This window comes from Colias eurytheme, chromosome 11, assembly GCF_061535395.1.
Source record: "Colias eurytheme isolate Ceu_HAF_F1 chromosome 11, ilColEury1 Martin Lab GWU primary, whole genome shotgun sequence".
NCBI lineage: Eukaryota > Metazoa > Arthropoda > Insecta > Lepidoptera > Pieridae > Colias > Colias eurytheme.
Window position 1 is genome coordinate 3,966,682 of NC_142990.1, and position 19,537 is coordinate 3,986,218.

General features: G+C 34.9%; 1 protein-coding gene across 1 annotated transcript in view; it reads right to left on the reverse strand.

Moving 5' to 3' along the window:
* Window positions 1-19,537, reverse strand: part of sfl (N-deacetylase and N-sulfotransferase sfl) — a 124,094-nt gene that overhangs the window by 81,262 nt on the left and 23,295 nt on the right. The window lies entirely within an intron of this gene.

Sequence of the window (19,537 nt, forward strand, 5' to 3'; positions counted from 1 at the left end):
TCCGTTGTTCCGATACAGCGCGCGATCCCACCTGATTAATGCTAAGCACACCAATAAATATTGATGCTCGCTCCTTTGTCTTGCTCAGGATTTCATTCCTTTTTATTAATGGTTAGGTACAAGCACATTTGTGTGACAAATCGTGCGAAAAGTATTAACTTTTCTTACGCATATTATACGAACGAAAGCCAACGCTACATGAATACTAACACGATACTTAACCATTTACGAGTATACGGAGCTGATTGAGAGATTGAAAATGCTCATCGATTCATCAAATGTGTAGACCGTTCGAAAACCCGGTGTTTTAGAGGGTACATAGGAGTAGGTATATAGTGCGTATTGGCAATCTTTGTGTTCTCTATTGTACAGGACATTCTAAATGCGTAGCATAACGTTACAGCTCGTTGACTGTATTAAAAAATATATTTAATGTGAATATTTAATAATTCGTCTACTTTTCCTTTCGATGTACCGATAAAATCGATCGCATGCCCGTGGAGCAGATCATGCGATCGTGTTCACGCTAACCGACTCATCAGTCAGCAGGTACGGGCGTCACGCACGCAATCCATCACTATTCCACTTCTATACAACATGCGTGTTCGACGATAACTAGACATTTTCCATTCGAACACTTTTTGTGAACGCATGTTCTATGAGCTAGCCACTAGTGTGATTGACTTAATGAACGGTTAAAAGTAATCAAATGCAAAGATACTCTAATTACTGAATTAGGTAGCGAAAATAAATGGCCGCTTTATGTAAATTATTTTTATGGGGCATTTATTTAATGTTTCGTATAAAGCGGTATTAATTATACCGACTGGTTGAATACTTATTCAAAAATTCCTCATACTATATTACGAAAGGAGAGAGCCTTAATTAAAGACGTGTACGCTGCGCATAAAGCGACTTTTTAATATGCACGTATTAGAATTCGGCAAAGTGTTAAGTTCAGGAAGCTTTTAGTCACCTTTTACAGTATTACAGTATTGAAGTCAGTTCGTTTATGAAAAGCTTTCACGTTGACACACAGCGAAGGTGCTATTCAAATCGTCTTTCCTGTTGATTCTTTACATAAATCAACGGTTGAATAAGCTTCAGACTTCTCGATTGTTCACGGACTATCTATCTTATTTTCAACGGACACAAGTGACACATTATTATTCAACGCAGCTCTTTCAATGTATGATGTGTTTTTGAGGTTAGAATACAGGTATTACTTTGAATATAATCATTTTAATAACACCATCTACAGATATAAGACATTTCTAAATTCACTAATTTACCTATTTCGAGTGACAGCTATTTTTTTTTGGCCAACAGGGGCGGAAGCCGGCGCCAGCAGCTAGTAATAATATAATCTAGTTAATAATCGATATGTACAATCATAATAAAATCGTAAACATATTTCGGTATTTTTATAAATATGTAGGTACATATACTATAGCACCTATACCTATCGAAATATGAACAAAATTATAAGTATACTGAAAATCCACAGCAATTATTCGTTCAGTTTAAAATTTACTTTGGAACATTTTATAATCTGTACCTACCTTATTGTATAAAATCACTGAAAATCCTTACATTTTTTCCTCTCGTAAAATATGATGCGTATCGATAGGTTTCTTTTCAAAAGATCGATTAAAAATATCTGTAACCGCAACTCTGCTAATTAATACTTCGAATCGTATCTTTTTTAATGAAAAATATTTTTCAATTATGTAAAAAGTACGTATGGTGCTCATATGTTATGAATACAGCTTCAATAAACTCTGCATCAGTAAGTGCACACATTAAAAGTATCTAACAAGATTCGCTAATTAACGATAAAACGTGGAATTAAATTACTCACTTCAGTGTATAATTAACCAACTCCTACGAGTATAAATTTGTCACATTAAAACTGGCATAAACCGATAACACGCGCTCGATTTCCAAAAAGTTCCCAAGGGAAATATTAAAAAACGCGGGAATTCCGCGGTGGGGAGGCTTGTGCCTATAAATCTGAACAAACTTTATACCAACGAAATACTTTTAGCGAAACTGTAAAATATTTCAAATTCGACTTTTGCCGTGCCACGGCAGTATAACATTTTCATTATTGCATTAGTTGCATTGTTTAGCTGACATTTTCTAGCATAACCTTTCCTTTATATAGGTAGGTATAGTACCTATAGCTGAAGTCGAATATATCTAATGCGAACTGGTTAAGTAAAATAGTGATTGTAGCCACTCACAAAGATATTAAAGAAGAAGCTGCTACTGACTGCGATGGAATATGGTCCATGGAGTCCACCATACAAATCCGCTGGCTTACTTCAATAAAACCAATTATGTACATAGCTATATCATTCTTTCCCATCCTCTTGAAATTATTCTGAATAAGGTCAGGTGGGGTAAGAGGGTCACTGGGGGAAGAGGGCCTAGAGACTATAACTAGTAAACCGAAGCGTTTATGACTATGTACTTTCCGTCGATAAAAAAGTGAAGGCGAATTAGTTTGAGCGGTTTTGAGTAGATGTCGCTACGTAGCACAGACATCACAAAAAATGTAAACAAATTTGACAGTTGCGAATTCGGCTAACACCAAGTTGGCTCGTTTTTTTGCGAACCCATATTTTAGTGATAAAAGTGTGCTAGAAATATTTTAAATATCCTGATACACGGAGAAAACTGTAAGTATTTCTTTTATTAATCATTTTAGTTAAGAAACAACTAAATATTGTGAGTTTCTTTCGCTTGAAAATCCTAGACTTCAAAAACAATAGCTGGGGTAAGAGGCTCACTATTGACGGTGAAAGAGGAACATATGTTTCTCTTCCCCCGTGTGAGGGGTGACCAACATTTTGATTAATTTATAATTATATGTGGATAAAATGAAAAGAAGTGACTGACTGTTCTGTACCTATTACAATTTTAAATTATAACTAAAAATTTCTCGCTCATGTGTTTTTTTATATTTTTTTTTTATTTAATAGGCGGGCAAACGAGCATACGGATCACCTGATGTTAAGCGATTTCCGCCGCCCATGGACATTCGCAACTCCAGAGGAGTCACAAGTGCGTTGCTGGCCTAAAGGATTAAGCCTCCTGTGCCAGTAATTACTTCTACTACTACTAAGTTCGCCTGTCTCAAAATTCCAGAAATTCCAAAGAATTTCTTTTGGATCAAGAAGATCATTTATATTTTTTACTGACTTCTTAAAAAGGAGAAGGTTCTTAATAGATGAATTAAAATACTGATTCGCAATATTGATCTCATCACATAGTGCCATTGTTATTTTTAAAGAGTAACTAACTAGGAAAACTAGTTAGGGACAGACTGTTTACCATTACTATGTATGATTAAATAAAAATAGAATTATAACTAGTCGACTTCTTTTTAGTTTGCCACCCCTGATCGAACCTGTATGTCCCTCTTACCCCGAATTGATGTATTCTTGTTTTTTATTCCAAATTATACCTTATTTCATCGACATTAAGATCTAATATTGACCAAAGACATTCTATCTACAAATTAACGAACATTTAGCAACGAATATTTTAATTCAAACTCCAATCTTAGGAAATACAATGACTGTCCCTCTTACCCCTTGTAAGGGGGAAGAGGAACGATTACTCAATCTTGACATTAATGTCAATATCTTCGTAAGAACTGTTATTAGAGTAATGACATTTAGCCTACGGGAAGCTAATACATAAAGGTAAGTTCTGTGTGTTTCAAACATCTTAAAAAGCTATAAATGTTGTTCCTAGCAGTCAAAATATTTTACTGGAAATGAAATATGTTCCTCTTACCCCACCTGACCTTAGATATAAAATCCAGTTAATTATAACAATGTTATTATTATTCGTACAGAACTAAGTTTTATTGGAGAAAGGCAGGAGTAGCACAAGTGCAACAACATAAACTTTTTTCATAAAAGTAGCGGAGCATTCATTCGGTCGCGAAGAATGAGAGCAAACAACAAAATAGTTACTTATTAACTTTTATAATATGCTAGCAAAGCTTGTTTGTATAAGAAAACTTAACCCCCGCTAAACGCGTGTATATTTAGGACTTGTATATTTCTTATAAAGTTTCTTTAATCAATGCGATTCAATGCTCGTAGAACTAAGAAAATATATTTTTTTTACTTCAAATTTAAAACTAGATTTTTTTAAATAACGTTTATACCTGTCGCGACATTTCGAACAAATATTTGAAGATTAATTCAATACATACAACGTTTAGTTTTATTTTCGTTACGATTTTTAAAATTCATTAATTAAAACCGCAGCCATTCTCGTTGCAATATCAGAAATTAAGTAAGGCGATCAATAAATATTTTAAGGATTTACTTAATTAAGAAACAATAATTAATGCTTGTTAAAATAAATACTACAATAAGTGATAGCAAAAAGAAAAAAAAAAAATATTATTTCACAATTCAAGTGAAACGTAACCTATTATGTAAATACTCTTTACTGCAAAAAACGCAGTTTTATTTATTCTCAAATGCTTTTCGTGTTGTTTAAAAACGTTCTGTGTGAAGTGTGTTCACCGCATGCTCTGAATAATTGGTGTTCTACAAAAATTCAATTAACAGAATGAGTATAAAGCAATGGTTTATCTCCAATCAGCGCTGCATGCTTCGTGAATATAAATGTTTGAGCTAGTTATGAACTTTGATTTACTTAAATGTTTTGCATTTTAGACCGCGCGTACATTAGCCCCGTCGCCCGCTACGTGACGTAACATTTGATTTTATTCGCGCCAAAGCTAAACATAACTTTTCCCCTCACAAAGGTGAAAACCACATCAGAACTTTTGGCGCGCAACTCTAATTGCAAACAAACAATTTCTAAATCCCCTTGAGTATCTCATCTACGAACGTTATTACTTTCGCAAAGAATTGTTAAAACAAAACATGTTTGTGAATTGTTAAATCAATTTAAACTCTCTTCATCCGCGCTCCATTCGCCGCAATTCGCAATTACAACGTAGTAGTGAAAATTCACATTGAAATATTTCTTGATGGAATCGATTTAAAGTTGCAATATAAACATGATTAAACTTCAGAGCGTTCGATTGTATTAAAATCAATTGACACCAGCGTAATTAACTTTCGATTGTAATGACGCAGCGAAATGGAGTGTCAACTTGTGAACAACCCTTGTGTGTACATCGCGCACTCAACTCGCACCCTTGTCCTATACGCACTCTAAATGGGTCCCAATCAACTTTTTATGATGAAACTAACAGCTCCACCCCTACTTCATTGGGATTTCAAAATTTCCATAAGGTACGATGGGTTCGATCATCTCCCGTTCAATTATTTCAAGAAGTATGCTATTTACTTTCCTAAATAAGTTTCATCAATGGTAATTCTAAATTTCGTTATCCGCTATACTTTCGAGACATTTCTTTCTCAAGTAAAAACATGAATTATATTTCGAAATATAGGTATCAATTGACTCGATTTTCCCTATATCTACATAATATGTTAGTAAGTTTACAACTTTTATTATACATGAGGAAAACGTTTTGATTTGTTATTTGTTTACATTTGAGCTGCCATGGATTATGCCTAAAATAAATCGTATTTTTACATCTGAAGGCTTTTCATTTTCAACATTTCAGTATTATCGTATTATAATCTGTTAAACACACACTGCAAGCAAATCGATATTTTAATATTCATAAAGGACATTCGACTCGTATATTGTACGCGCCATGTCCATTGTCCAATCATTTACGTAGCAAAAATGTATGTAGAAATAGAATGTGAATAGTTCCCGAATCTGAACAATAAAGTGACATAAAGTGTTATGTCCAAAGCTATGAATAAACGAGTTCGCGCTCAGTCTGTCATGACAAACAAACAAGAGCGAAATTTCTATAGAGATACAGTGATGGGTGTTTCGCTGTAGGACGCTTGAAAATGTTTATAGATAGATGACTTCATAATCGCGTAATAGCGGGAAATTAGTTTTGAGCGAACATTTTATATTAAAATAGTAGATACTATTGCTCAGTTTTTATACAGAGTTTACTGTCGTGTCATTAGTTGTACCTAAGGGATTACTGGCCAATTATGTAATGCATAGACACATGTAATCGTCAATGTTATAAAAATGAAAACAAACAATTGGTAAAACAGTCTGTAAACATAAACCATTCATAATTAGAAATACCCATTTATTAAAATTATATTTCAAATAAAATCAGCTGTAATACGAAAGAGTACTGCTTTGATAACATTTCTTTAACAAACCGCTTGGGTCGTTAAAGAATAACATTTGTAGAGTAACAACAGTAGCTTGTACTCAGGTAAATCTATTGCTATCCGTGATTTATATTGACTATACAGCCGAGTTATTGATAATAAATTTGTTTTCCAATACAGAAACAACAGAAGATAAATAAAATGTTTATTCACATTTTACCATAACTTAATAGGTTACCCATTTAGGAAGTGATGGCGTCTATCTATTGTGAATTAGACGAACCTTAGTCGCATATTTTAGTATAGAAGTTGTCATAAAACCGCGTTTATACACTACAATAGAATAAAAAGATAATTAATAAAGTTAAGAAAAAATATTGTATCGTCCATCCTTGATAAATATACAAAGTTTGAATTTAATATGTTTGTTTATACGGGGAAAGGAGTCGGTTACATACGAACATGTCGTTTACATACAAACATACAGATGAATCTAATAAAAGCGTGTTAAAAGCATTTATCAACTTTATAAAACAAAACGTGTCCATAGTACACGAAACCAAATTCTGCATTCGCGTAGACAACGTCGCATCTATGTAGGCGAAAGTTTTTTCATAAATGTGCACGGATCGTAGACTCCAAACAGCTGACGGCCGCTTGAGGCAGGACCGTACTTTAAGACTTGCTGGCAGATGTATTAAAAGGGGAAAATGGGATATTTTGTCAGATTTTATCACTTGCCCTCGAGCGACATGAATGGAAAAGTTAAATGTTTCTGAGACCATTGTTCGAGTTGAATAAAGTTACGACGCTAAGCGTTCCGTAATAAAACGTACAACGCGTATTACATTTTTTTGTAGAGACAGTGATTTCAACAAAGAAAAACTCGATTAGATTTACAATAGCGAAATTAAAATGTCATCATTGTTTATTACTCAATCTTGTTAAAAATGTTTAAAAAATACTTTTTGCAATATTAAAGCCTACGCAAAAAAAATATTATAAGTAAGTTTTGTTTATCAAGATAATTTCCTCGGATATAAAGTACAAGTAATGTGACTAGAATGAATAGCCAGAGGATAATGAAATCTGTAATGTGTTCGTTCACAAAGACATTTTTCTAATTATCCCTTCAGTATCCTTATAAATAATTATGGTCAGTTAATAAATAAACATGATCCTATTTATCCTCGATATGTATGAAATGGAATATTGTGAGATACAATTATATAAAATAATATTATAAGCAAGAAAATGTGGAAATATTTCGTATAATCGTATAATAATTATAAAGGAAAAAATGATAAACGGGGTAGGTACGGCATGTATACCTATTCAATTTGATATTATCAAATATAATATGAAGACAAATGCAATATGTACCCATTTATAATGCATAATTGTAACTAAAATAGTGCATTCGACTGCCATAATAATGATATAATAAAGACTCTCCTGACCGAATTTCAACCACAGCCAATCTCAATTGAGATTAGCCAACGCCAGCATAAACCTAAATGCAAGAGACTCCTTCATCACTTAATCTCTATTCCTATAAAAAATCCTATAAACCTAACACGACCGGCGCGATCATATGCAAAAACACTCCATACTTACGTTGTCACCAAACAAACGTAGCATAATTAGATCTATTACAGTTCGAGCTAGCGGATTGCCATGTCTAAACTAAATCAAACTTTGTTTCCGGCGGGACTCGGCGAGCACTACAAAGGGGACAACCCACTTCTGATCGTCGCCGCGGCTTAGTTGTGATAACGTAATTGTCATAACTTGTTTATGTTCATGTTATTGAAGTAGCTTTTAATAATAATGTTTTTTAACAATGTAGATTTAAATAGGTTAGAAACAGATTTTATGGAGCTAGGAGTAATAAGGTTTTACAAGCTGATGGCAATTAGATAATGAAAATTTGTTTATGTAGCTTTTATACCTATTCATTAAATATTGAATGGAATACAAAACACATTAATCACTATTGACACAAAGCAGCATTCGATATAATATTTTAATGATGTAAAAACAAAATACACTCGCGTCCAATAATCTGCTTTAATACGATTAATAAAATGTTTATAACGTGCTCGTACTCCATTAAGAGCGTATACGCACTATGCGGGTAGCCGCATTGCGGGTAGCCGTCCGGCTGACCGCAAGCACAATTTTGTACGTAATATTCATTTCTATGCGCACTGCGATGCGGCTACCGCAGACCGCACAGTGCGCATAGAAATGAAAGTTCCGTACATAATTGTGCTTGCGGTCAGCCGGACGGCTACCCGCAATGCGGCTGCCTGCATAGTTTTTTTTTTTTTTTTTTTTTGTTTGGTGTCTCTCAATGTTAGCCAGAAGGGCTTCTACATTTTAACGCGGACGCGGGGGTGAACTGAAGGTTCACCCTGGTAGCGACATGCACAAGGGCGTCCCCCCTTGACGGGGACCACGAACCTCGGCTTGAGCTGTCGCTTGAGTGGAGGAGGCCAGAAGGGCTCTAATCGGACGGGACCTGCATAGTGCGTATACGCTCTAATAACAGAACAACAATTGTTATGTACGTACGTTCGTGACAAATTATGTACTTTAATAATACATAACGGTCATCCATGCATGCGTCGGCGAGAGCGCGTGTCGCGAAAGTGAAATCGGAATATTGTTCTAATGAAGAAATTCATTTCACTCGTGTGTGTCGTGAACAAAACAATTGAATTATGTAATTATATGTGGAGGAACGGTATACTAATTGATTTTATGCCTTAAAGAGGTATGTGCAATTATGAATGCTATTTCCGTAGTACATATTATGATGACCGATGACTGATTTTGTTAAAAAAATAACTGCTTATATGTACAAGTTCAGTGAGCTGCGTAAAAACAAAACAATCTTCACACCTGCATTTAGCTAACCAAAGCGTGACTTAACAATCTGTTGATTTTAATGTGATCCATAAAATATATTATGACGATGGGCAATAGACACTAATCTTGAACAGGCGGCGCCACTTAAAATAAGCTGGCACGATTTCAAGTGCCGCCAACCTGAATGCGAAGTATTCAGTTCATCAAAACCAGATGTTTCCTAGTACTATGTAAACAAGGAGTTTCACGAATTACTCATTAACCATACTCAATTAATTCCCAATTACGAATTAATAAAGAAATTATAACGACCTAAACGGAGCGATAATTCGGAATGAATTTCAATAACACCAGAATGTTCTCCAGACCAAAATAAGTTTTAAAGAAAAACAGAACATGAGATAGCAATATTTAACAGCACGCAGATAGTAAAAATAAATAACGCGAATAAACAGTGGAATGCAAGCGTGCACCGAATATTTATAAATAAACCTCAATACAAGTGGGTACAAGCTCAAATAAGAATCTGATAAGATCTAAATTGCAAATGACCATTGCGCAATGTAGTGCTCGAATATATATATAAAACTGTGTACTTGGTAACATTGCTGCAGCTAACACAACGGCTAATAAATATGCATGGCTGTAGCTAGAAGACATGCATTCACTTCCGACATAGCTCGTGGAGATCAACAGCATAGCGGGATAAAGTATCCAATTGAAAAGGCAATAGTTCGCGGGCAAATATTCAGGGCATTTATTCACAGAGATTCGGCATTATACGAATTAGTGTTACAAAATAAACAAATAGTTGGAGTTGGCGGCTTTCCAAAGGGATTGAGACGCCGGCGCTGCCGCGTCGCCACGTATTATAATGTTCTGCATTCGCACAACTCATACCTTTTTTACTATCTGCACGCTTAGTAAATGTCTTATGTACGCCTAGTTTCAGGCTTGATTAAATCGATTCCGGCTCGAGTGGCTTCGCAGCAGATCTTACATTATCTTCATGAAATGAAATTTGCTTTTCAAACCGCACTCTCCGAGTAGGTCGACATAACTCGACCCAAGTTGAAAGCTTCAATTACGTATAGTGACTTGTTCACGCAGGTGCCTCCTTAATTACGGGGTTGAAATTGAGCTGCCCACTCGGCTGTCACGTTTACAAACGGATTATCACGTGACGCGAATATACTCTGCGTATAAAATGAATTTTCAATGAACGAAATTGCACCAAACAGAAGATGAAATAAATCTTCGTCATGTTAATATTATCAACATAAACTTCGTTCGAATATAGAGAAATATGATGAACGGTTTAAGTAATGGGTTGGGAAAGAGCAAATATGCGTTTTTGACGCGTGACCCCAATTTTACTGAAATCCATTAAGGAAACTGAATTCTGTCAGAAGATAATATTTAACAACAGTTCTCTTTTTCTGTATGCTTATATACAAGTGTACCTATTGTAATTTGAGTTTATCAGTTTTAAACATCTTATAGTCAAACTTAGGAAATATAAAATCTTATACCTAAAAGTAACACCTCTATAGTTGGTACAATTTTATTTCAAGTCTTAAAATGATTCTACCAATGAAAAATAAACAAGAAAAGACGTTTACACTGCGACATAAGTTAATAAATACACTGTAAGATTGTAACGCGCAAACAGCCTTTTTGGAGCATGCTGAAATCCTATTACTGAGACGCAACGTCGAGGCCGCAAATTGGATTCGCTAAGGTTAGGAGGCCCGAAATCATGTGGCTTCTGTATTGCAAACGGTTTATTCGTGTCTCAATCAAGTACTTTCTTGACTTTGTTGTTAAAACGATTAATGCTACGCTATTTTACCACCTTTCATCCATCGTTATGTATCGATGTTAAAGGAAAGGTGCTCAGGACGTCCTATAGTTCATTAGTTATGCGGAATAATAATTTAATCACATACGCAAGCCAATTACACTCCATTCGTACCCTGTTATGTATTCCTACTCTAGCGTGTATATTATGTGCACTTAGGTATAGGGCAAGTGGGTTAAGGCTCGTGTAATCGAGCTGCCTCTGAATAGTAATGTCATACGCACGCACGTCTCTGAGAGCGGTCCGATTTTGGTTGGCAATGGGTAATTAACACAGTGATTTGAGCACCTGTACAGGATGTGGGTGTTTCATAGATATTCTGGTGAAATGGCCAGAACCTGATATTTTATAATACAATCTAGGAAATTGACATTGAAAGGATTGAAGATTGGAGATTCTGAATTTTGTAATAGGTGCACTATTACAAAATTCAGAATGCATTAATAATTATTAAGTCAAATGCATTCTAGTGAAAATTTTGTTTTACAACAAAAGATCTTCATCTTACCGTACAAAGAAAATGACAATCCTCATTCCCTATGCAAATTTGACTACACTGTTTGTCTTAAGTGAAGGTGGAAAAACTTAGATTTTTCATTATTTCAGTTAATCTTACTTTTTTCATTTTTAGCAAAGGGAAATACATAATTATCAAAGTATATCTATTACGATAACACGTGTAAAAACCTAATATGTTTATATATATCAAATACGACACAATATATTTATCCATCTCTCCAATGTATTTCTGAAAATTACTAATTGGTAGATATAGTTGAACGTAGAAACTTATATATTTCATTCAATATCCCAATTATGATTCCTGAAATACAAAACCAAGAGTCGTACCGATCTATCGAATCAAGTCCATAACAATATTTAACAAAGCGATTTGCATACGAAACAGGAGCAAACGTAATTGTTGATAACGTATTTAGCTTCCGTATCTTTACCGATAAGAGGCCACGTCGCAGAACCGGGTCGGCCTTTCGAGGACGCAGGCTGAATCGCAAAATAGCGAATCAGTACCGTGAATGCCTCACAATTCAGTTATCTTTGCTATTAAACGTTTTAATATAAACCCATTTATTAAAGCTCTTAAGGAAATTTTGTTTTGCATTAGCGGTTAGAGACTCGGGTATTTATATCACGATCATCACGCACTATAAAATCGTAGCTCACTCGTGGTGCTTACGTTTTTGCTACGTAAATTCACACGTAAGTTTTGGCTTTATTCGTTGCTTTTAGTAAGCTACATTTCAAAGACAAAATCGGACTTGGCATAAACTGGATATCAGACATAACATCGAAACATCGATCATTACTTTGTTTACTTTCGTCAAATCTCTCAACCTGTTGGACACACATAGCGTTCATATCTAAAAGCCCACCCGCACAATTTGTGGCGGTCACAAAAGAAAGCTTGCCAAGAATGGGTCCAGGGGGGTGTCTTATGAATGTGGAGGTGAAACAACGGTCGCCCGATATGAAAGGGGTGTACAGTGTACACCGCAAAGGCTTCTATTTACTAGGCGTTTTTGTGTAGGTATAAAACCGTCGGTGCCCGCGGCGGTGCATGCATGAGGGTCTTTTCGTATTTAACTTAACTCTATGTTCTGGCGGCGTTTATCACAAAAGTTGTGGACCGAAATTGGTATTATAATTATACTTTGGGCGGATGGTTCGCAAGCTCTAATAATGCAATTTTAGTAGTTTATTTATCGTTAGCAGTAAAACAGGAAAGCGTCTTTGATAATTATGTCAGGAAATACAGATATTATTTCAGTAGAGGTATAAAATCAAACATAATTGTCACCACCTTCCAAAAAATATATAACATAAAAGAATCAAGGCTAACTAAACGACACATTAAACGCATCATACTGGGATATTTTATTTACGACAGGGAGTTGTTCAACTCGTCGTAAAATTCGCCTTTAAGCTCAGCGCGTGGCTTCTAAGAGGAATTTAATTCGGCTGTTTCTCTTGGTGACACGACGTGTCGTTCGACGACATTCATTCGACGATTTTTCACTGCATTCCTGGCTATGCAAAGGCTCGTATTTATAAAATATCATCAGCTTTCGTCTTGTTGTTAGGAATTGGCATCTTTTTTTTTCAGTTCTTAATATTTCTTTCATTTTACTTTCAATCCTCAGCAAGCAGATTGAAAAAACAAGTATTTACTGGACTGGAGTAAAAACACTGAAAATAAGTTGTCTTATGGGAAAGCATTTTATGCATCTTTTCATTTCAGAAGGCAGTCATTTCCTACCAGCTACTTCCTACCTTCAGACCTAAACTGTATCTACGTGAAGTCACATACATCTACGATTACATTAAGCAAGCACAAGTACCCACATTACATATAGCGCGAGTATCATAGTCTGTTTGTATCACGTTCGATTTCACAGCGGATATGACCGTCGGGCCCAGGTCTATTGGACTACATGATGACGGCTCGGCGACGGCTACGATTTCCGCCCTGAAAGCGGTGTGTCGCTTTATTTCAGTACATATTCAACTGTAACGTTTGAAAAACGCAAAACAAGCGACATAATGATTCATTGCCTTTTGAACACTACTGTGTAGAAAATTTATAACCGTAAATTGTTTGTACTTTGATAAAAAGCTTGGTAATAGTTATTCAATAGTATTTATTCATTTAAAAGATTGAATTACTTGCCTAAATATAGATACTCACAAGCACTTTTGGTTTTGCTAAAAACTGACTAAATTTTATATTAATAAGTAACATATTTCATAAACCTAACTTTCCATTAAAGCAGTAACGTCGATTTAAATCAATGCCGTAATAAAGTGCACTAACTTTCGTTCATTAAGTTTTATAAAGTTGTTAATTCAGACGACGACGCTGGAGAAACTTAGATAGTTTAATATAACTGCAGTCTTGGCGAATGTACCTACGTAGCTGCTAGCTAAGAACCGGCGGTCGTATCAAATTTCCCTTTAACGACTCTCCGTATAGCTGAAACAATTGTGGAGTGGAAAAGCGAGTTATGGGTGCACGGAGGGAAGAGGACATGAGAGTGCATTAAGATAAAACGCGTTGGGTAGACGCCAGCGTCTCGAGTGTCCGGCCCATGCCAAACGCCGACAGCCGCCGACGGAACAAACTGGCAATAATCATAACATCTTATTAGAAGAAACGGCGTCACCGCTCGAGGGTAACATGTTTCACTTTACCAAAGCGCACGTAATAACTTTTCACGGCAGTTTTATAATATACAACTAACCGTTTTATTTTGTTTTGTTTAGTAGATTCGAGAAATGTGTGGCTATAACTGTACAACATGGCAGTACCTACTTTACATACCTAAACCCCAAACACATCTTAATACCCTTAATTGCACTATAGCAAAGCATCCCCCCGACTATGCTAATAGTTTTATCTCAAACTCGCAAGTCATAAGTATGTATGAATGAGATATTCGACTAAAACATTTATCAACTACCAGCGTTTCTGCATAATCGTTTGAGCAAATGTAGATGAATTATTTTAAAAGAGCATATATTTGGATCTCATTACACTAATTCTATAAGACGCTTTCAAAACGGACACATTTTAATGACGTGCTTTTCGTATCACATCATGCAAATCAAATCTACTTGGAATTAAATCTTATTGAAATATCATGAGAAGTTTCTTTGATCGCCTGTATACATACCTAATGGAACTCATGTGAAATGGACATCAGACATGTAAATTGTAGGAAGTTAAGATTCACTAGGATAGAATTAGGTTGATAAAATAACATAATTTGATAGTTTAATTAAACGCGTAGGATTTGAATTGTTTAAGGTGTCGTTATACCAAAACATAAGAAGAATTTGGTAAAGTAGAAATAAGCAAGTGAATTGGTGCAGAAAATACACGAATTATTTTTTTGTATCTATGAATACATAGCATCTGCCAAACCGATCTGTTACCCGCAATAAGGCAATAAGTTATAGCTTTTGAATGATTTCTCTTGTGATCTATGAATAGCGAAAGAAGGTCATAATTCTGTATACGTACGTGGTAAGAGGACGGAACATACTTAGCCAAGTTTCTAAGAACATGGACATCGTAACTTTCTGAATAAACATAATATGAACTTTATTGATGCCCGCATGTCCGGGTCAACTCTATGCAAATTTGCACAACAAATTAGTATCCAAGGGCGTAATTTCATTTAACATTTCCAATTTTTGTTGTTTGAATTAAAATAGTTATAATATAGGTATGTTCTATAATATGTATGGGGATGTTAAACAGAAATTGAACATTATCAAATTACAGCTCAAACTATAATATTTGAGATCGGATAAAGAGAAAAGGGTTTTATTGGTTTTGTTAAATCGATTCAAAATATTAACACTATGCATGCAGATAATAATATGACAACACAATCAATTTAATACGCAATTAACTCTCTTATTGGCTTTTGTTGCCATTATCTTTTCAACACACTACCCTGAGAGCCTTATTAGATTCGTGTAACGTGGACAATATAATGTGTTAACTTTCATAAAGGAAAAGGTACGTATTTATAATGGAAATCCATAAGTATACTCCCGGCTTTTGTATTAAATCATAACTTAGGTATTTAGCTAAACAAGCTGCAATATGTTAATCGTGCATGCGTCGAGCACACTGACCCCAATATACTTATTCATATTAAAAAATCAAAAGAGCAATAATCTATGAAGAGAGCTCTCGTGTGTCGTTAGCGACGGATGAGCCAGCAGTTTTTAAAGCGCATCACCGATGGGAGACAATAATGAATTCAAGCCCACCAGGGAGCCTCCTTGAATAATATCGTACGCTCCAGTTTGCACTTTCGCTGCTAAAACCGATTAATGACGGCGCGACCTTTGGAGCGAGCTATATTCAAATGAAAAGAAGTCAATCGCAATCACTGAAGACTTGAGGCGAATGAACGCGGCTCGAAAGGATATCCGTTCCAAATAGATTCTGTATATCGGAAATAATAAATATGCTGTCACAAATCATACTTTCTTGTGAACGATATCTAAAATTGCCCAATCGTCATTACATAAACTGTGTATACCTACCTAAATAAAGTCTAAATATAATTATGTTACCAGAATGTTTTTTTATCAATTTAGGGACGATATTCAATTAAATCAAAATACAATCCGCACCAAGTGATACTTATCCATTCCAAATATCACAAGAATCATGTAGGATCGGAGTATGAAGATAATACTTCCAGATGCTGCAAATCGGAAACCGTATATATCTTGGAATATTCTAATAATGTTGAACTAGTACAAGTACGATATTATTGACTCGTATAATCCGAACATAAAATAGAAGTACGTAATATGCCGATTCAAATACATTTTTCTAAGAGCATATATTCCAGTCCACATGTGTCTTAAGCTTAGAAATACATTTTCTGTTTTATAAACATGCATGTCGGATACGCGCTGACGTTGGACGTAGTACGTAATAGAGAACATTCAAGATCTTATTTGAATTCATAATACCTATTAATAAATATTTAATGGCAGTAAATACAAGGTAATTTAAAAGGTTATATAGTTGCAAGAAATTTTAATTAATTAACCATAACCAGTGTCCGGCTGACCGCAAAAAGTGAATGTAAGAGTGCACTGAAAAGATAAAAAGTATCAGGGGAAAGCATAAAAACGATTCAGAAAATGCCGCTTGAGCATTTCCACATTATCGGGTCGAGCGAGAAGCCTGCAGGCATCGTAATTAACTCCTTATGTTCTGAAATACGCCGTGAAATGAAACAATAGTTCGGGTTAAATATTTCTACTATTAATATTCTCGGCCAAGGCTTGCGGTAATCGCTAACGGGCAAGTTTGTACACTTTTTGTTGCAGTGCTACTTATCCCGACGTCTGGAAAATGCGCTCGTACTAATTAGCACGGCTTGCTGTTTATATTTAATTCACGTATGTCTGATCCTCTTTTCAATTTTAAATGTGCTATATGGCGAAAGCGCTTGAAAATTAATTAAATATGGACAATTGTTTTGCGTATTCTGGCCACATCTACCTAATAATACTCTGACGTTAACTGACAGACAATGTGAAGCTTAAACAGGTAGGTTTAGAAACTTGAATTTGGATTTAGAGGCTTAGAAGCCTTAAAATAGTTTTAGATAGGGTTGAGAGATTGGAAGGATGGTTTAACGTGTATTTAAAAGAAAATTTATTGCTAAATTTAATTATATAACAATAAGCTCTTATCAAAACAGAATATTATATTACAATGAATAATCCCTAAACAAACCCGAATAACATTCGAAGAATTCGAATAATATGTAATTTAGCTTCATATCATTCTTACTTCTTAGTATTCATTTGATTATTAAAATTTCTAAATTCGTTTTTGGATATTTAACAAATATGTCATTGTATTCGAATACATAGAATCACTAATAACATGGTCATAATTAGCTACTAATTAATACCAAATAACATTTATAATTTAAATTATAATATTATATTTTATTGCATGTACAGCACTGCAGAAAATAGCTGACAATAAAAACAAAAGACATACACATTTACACCTTATCTCCGTAAATGTAATGCCTCATGTACTCAGCGTACAAGATCTAGACATGGCAATTACATTAGGTATCGCAGTTATAACACAAGTGTTATTTAATTGAATCGATGCATAATAGTCGCATTGTGTTATCCGTGACTTGGCATCAAGTTGGGATGCTAATATGCAATCAAACATAGTCGCCGACGGCCGGTTAATTATGCGTACACTCCATGAATACAGATCGGATATAATATCTCACGTGTCTTACGGATTATAAGAATGCACTTTACGTATAACGAATAAATATTGGGTCCTTGAAGTTCGTCGATGGATGGTGCCCGCGTGCATTCTAAATGTATAAAGTTCTAGAATGCTGTGCAAACTGTGATAAATGCTATTCTATATACTCTTATACGTGAAGCTGAGTCCAAAAGTGTTTAAATAATAGATATGTATTCTTCACACAATATTATTTGGGAGTTGTAAAATTTTTAAGCGTTATTTATTTAATTTGCAGGTCACACTCACACGTGCATCTGCGATACATTGTACATTCCATCTACCATAAAATACTTGATGTAGCAACAGATATTCAAAACAACTAAAATGATATAAATTTATAAAGAATAGAAAAAATTCGATCACGAGGCGGGACTCGAACCCGCATCCTTTCGCGCCATTCCGGGGCGGATGCCTGACCAACTCAGCCACTCGTGACGCGCCAGAGCAATCGAATTTATTCTATTATATAAATTTATATTTATAAAGCATTTGAATGCCATAAAACCAAAAATTTAAATTTAACAACTAAAATGATTTCAAATCTGCGAAAATATTCAGGCAATTTCAAAGTATCCTTGGCGAAAGACAAATTCCCATTTATATTTATATAATGAGCAAACGTAAACAAGAAGTTGTTCAAAGGGCGGGAATGTCTCTACCAAACCGCCACCCGGATTCGAGCCAAATATTTATTTTAGTTATATCTTGCTTCCTGCGGCGCCTTAGTTAAACGTTAATTTCCACGTCGATCGAAAATTACTTTGTTAATAACTGTAACGGTTTCAGTAGATACCTACTTGCTATTGGTTTCATATTTTCAGAGTAAGGCACGACCCTATTTCGATTTTAAGCAGACGGTTTTATTCCATTTCTCTTTTCCATTATAACAGAACCGTCATTATTGATAAAGTTCAGTGGGAAAATAGAATTTATCTAGGGACGAAGAGACTATATTTCCATCGATCGGTGTCTCCCGGGTACTGTAAAAAATGTAGACTCATAATCAAGCAAAGACCCACTTTCAGTGAGTAAATAAAATCATAGTGCGCTGTTTCCTTACTACTTACATTTAAAAGAAGACATTAAAGTTACATTTGTCTTGATAAAATAAAGTTTTATGCAGCAATTTCAGTGTATTTTATTCACAATTTACGTATTTTAGTAAAAACCAACATACCTAGAATATATTGTAGGTTAATGTCCAACAGCGTTAAAGCGTACCTGGTGCTGTCAAAAAAAAAAACAAAAAACATTTCACGAAATGCAATTAACAACACCGGTGAAAACAAATATTTTTCCACAAGATTACCAGGTTTAGCACAATCAGAATGAACAGCCTCGGCTTAATTAAAACTAAACGGAGGCCTATAAAGGAGACAAAGCCGGAGCTAGATAAAGCGGCGTTCATCATAACTACTGTCAACTTGGGCGCACGCTAAGATTCCACTAAATTATTGAGTTGGATTGCAGTATCTTGCAGAATAGCATTCTGATAATGATAGTTTATTTGCTATTGAACCACTAAGAAATTGTTGCGGTTTCGATTGTGCGAAAGTATAGACGAAATATGACATGCATCTTAATCAGTAGATCGCATATGAGATGCCTGTTTTTCCAAGAAAAAATAGAGTATCTAACTTTTATCTATTTTTATATGACGTATTTGATGCATAAATTGATGTTCAAGACCCATTAAAACAATTATTTTTATTACGGCGATAAAGATAAAACCCCGTAGTAGTCATA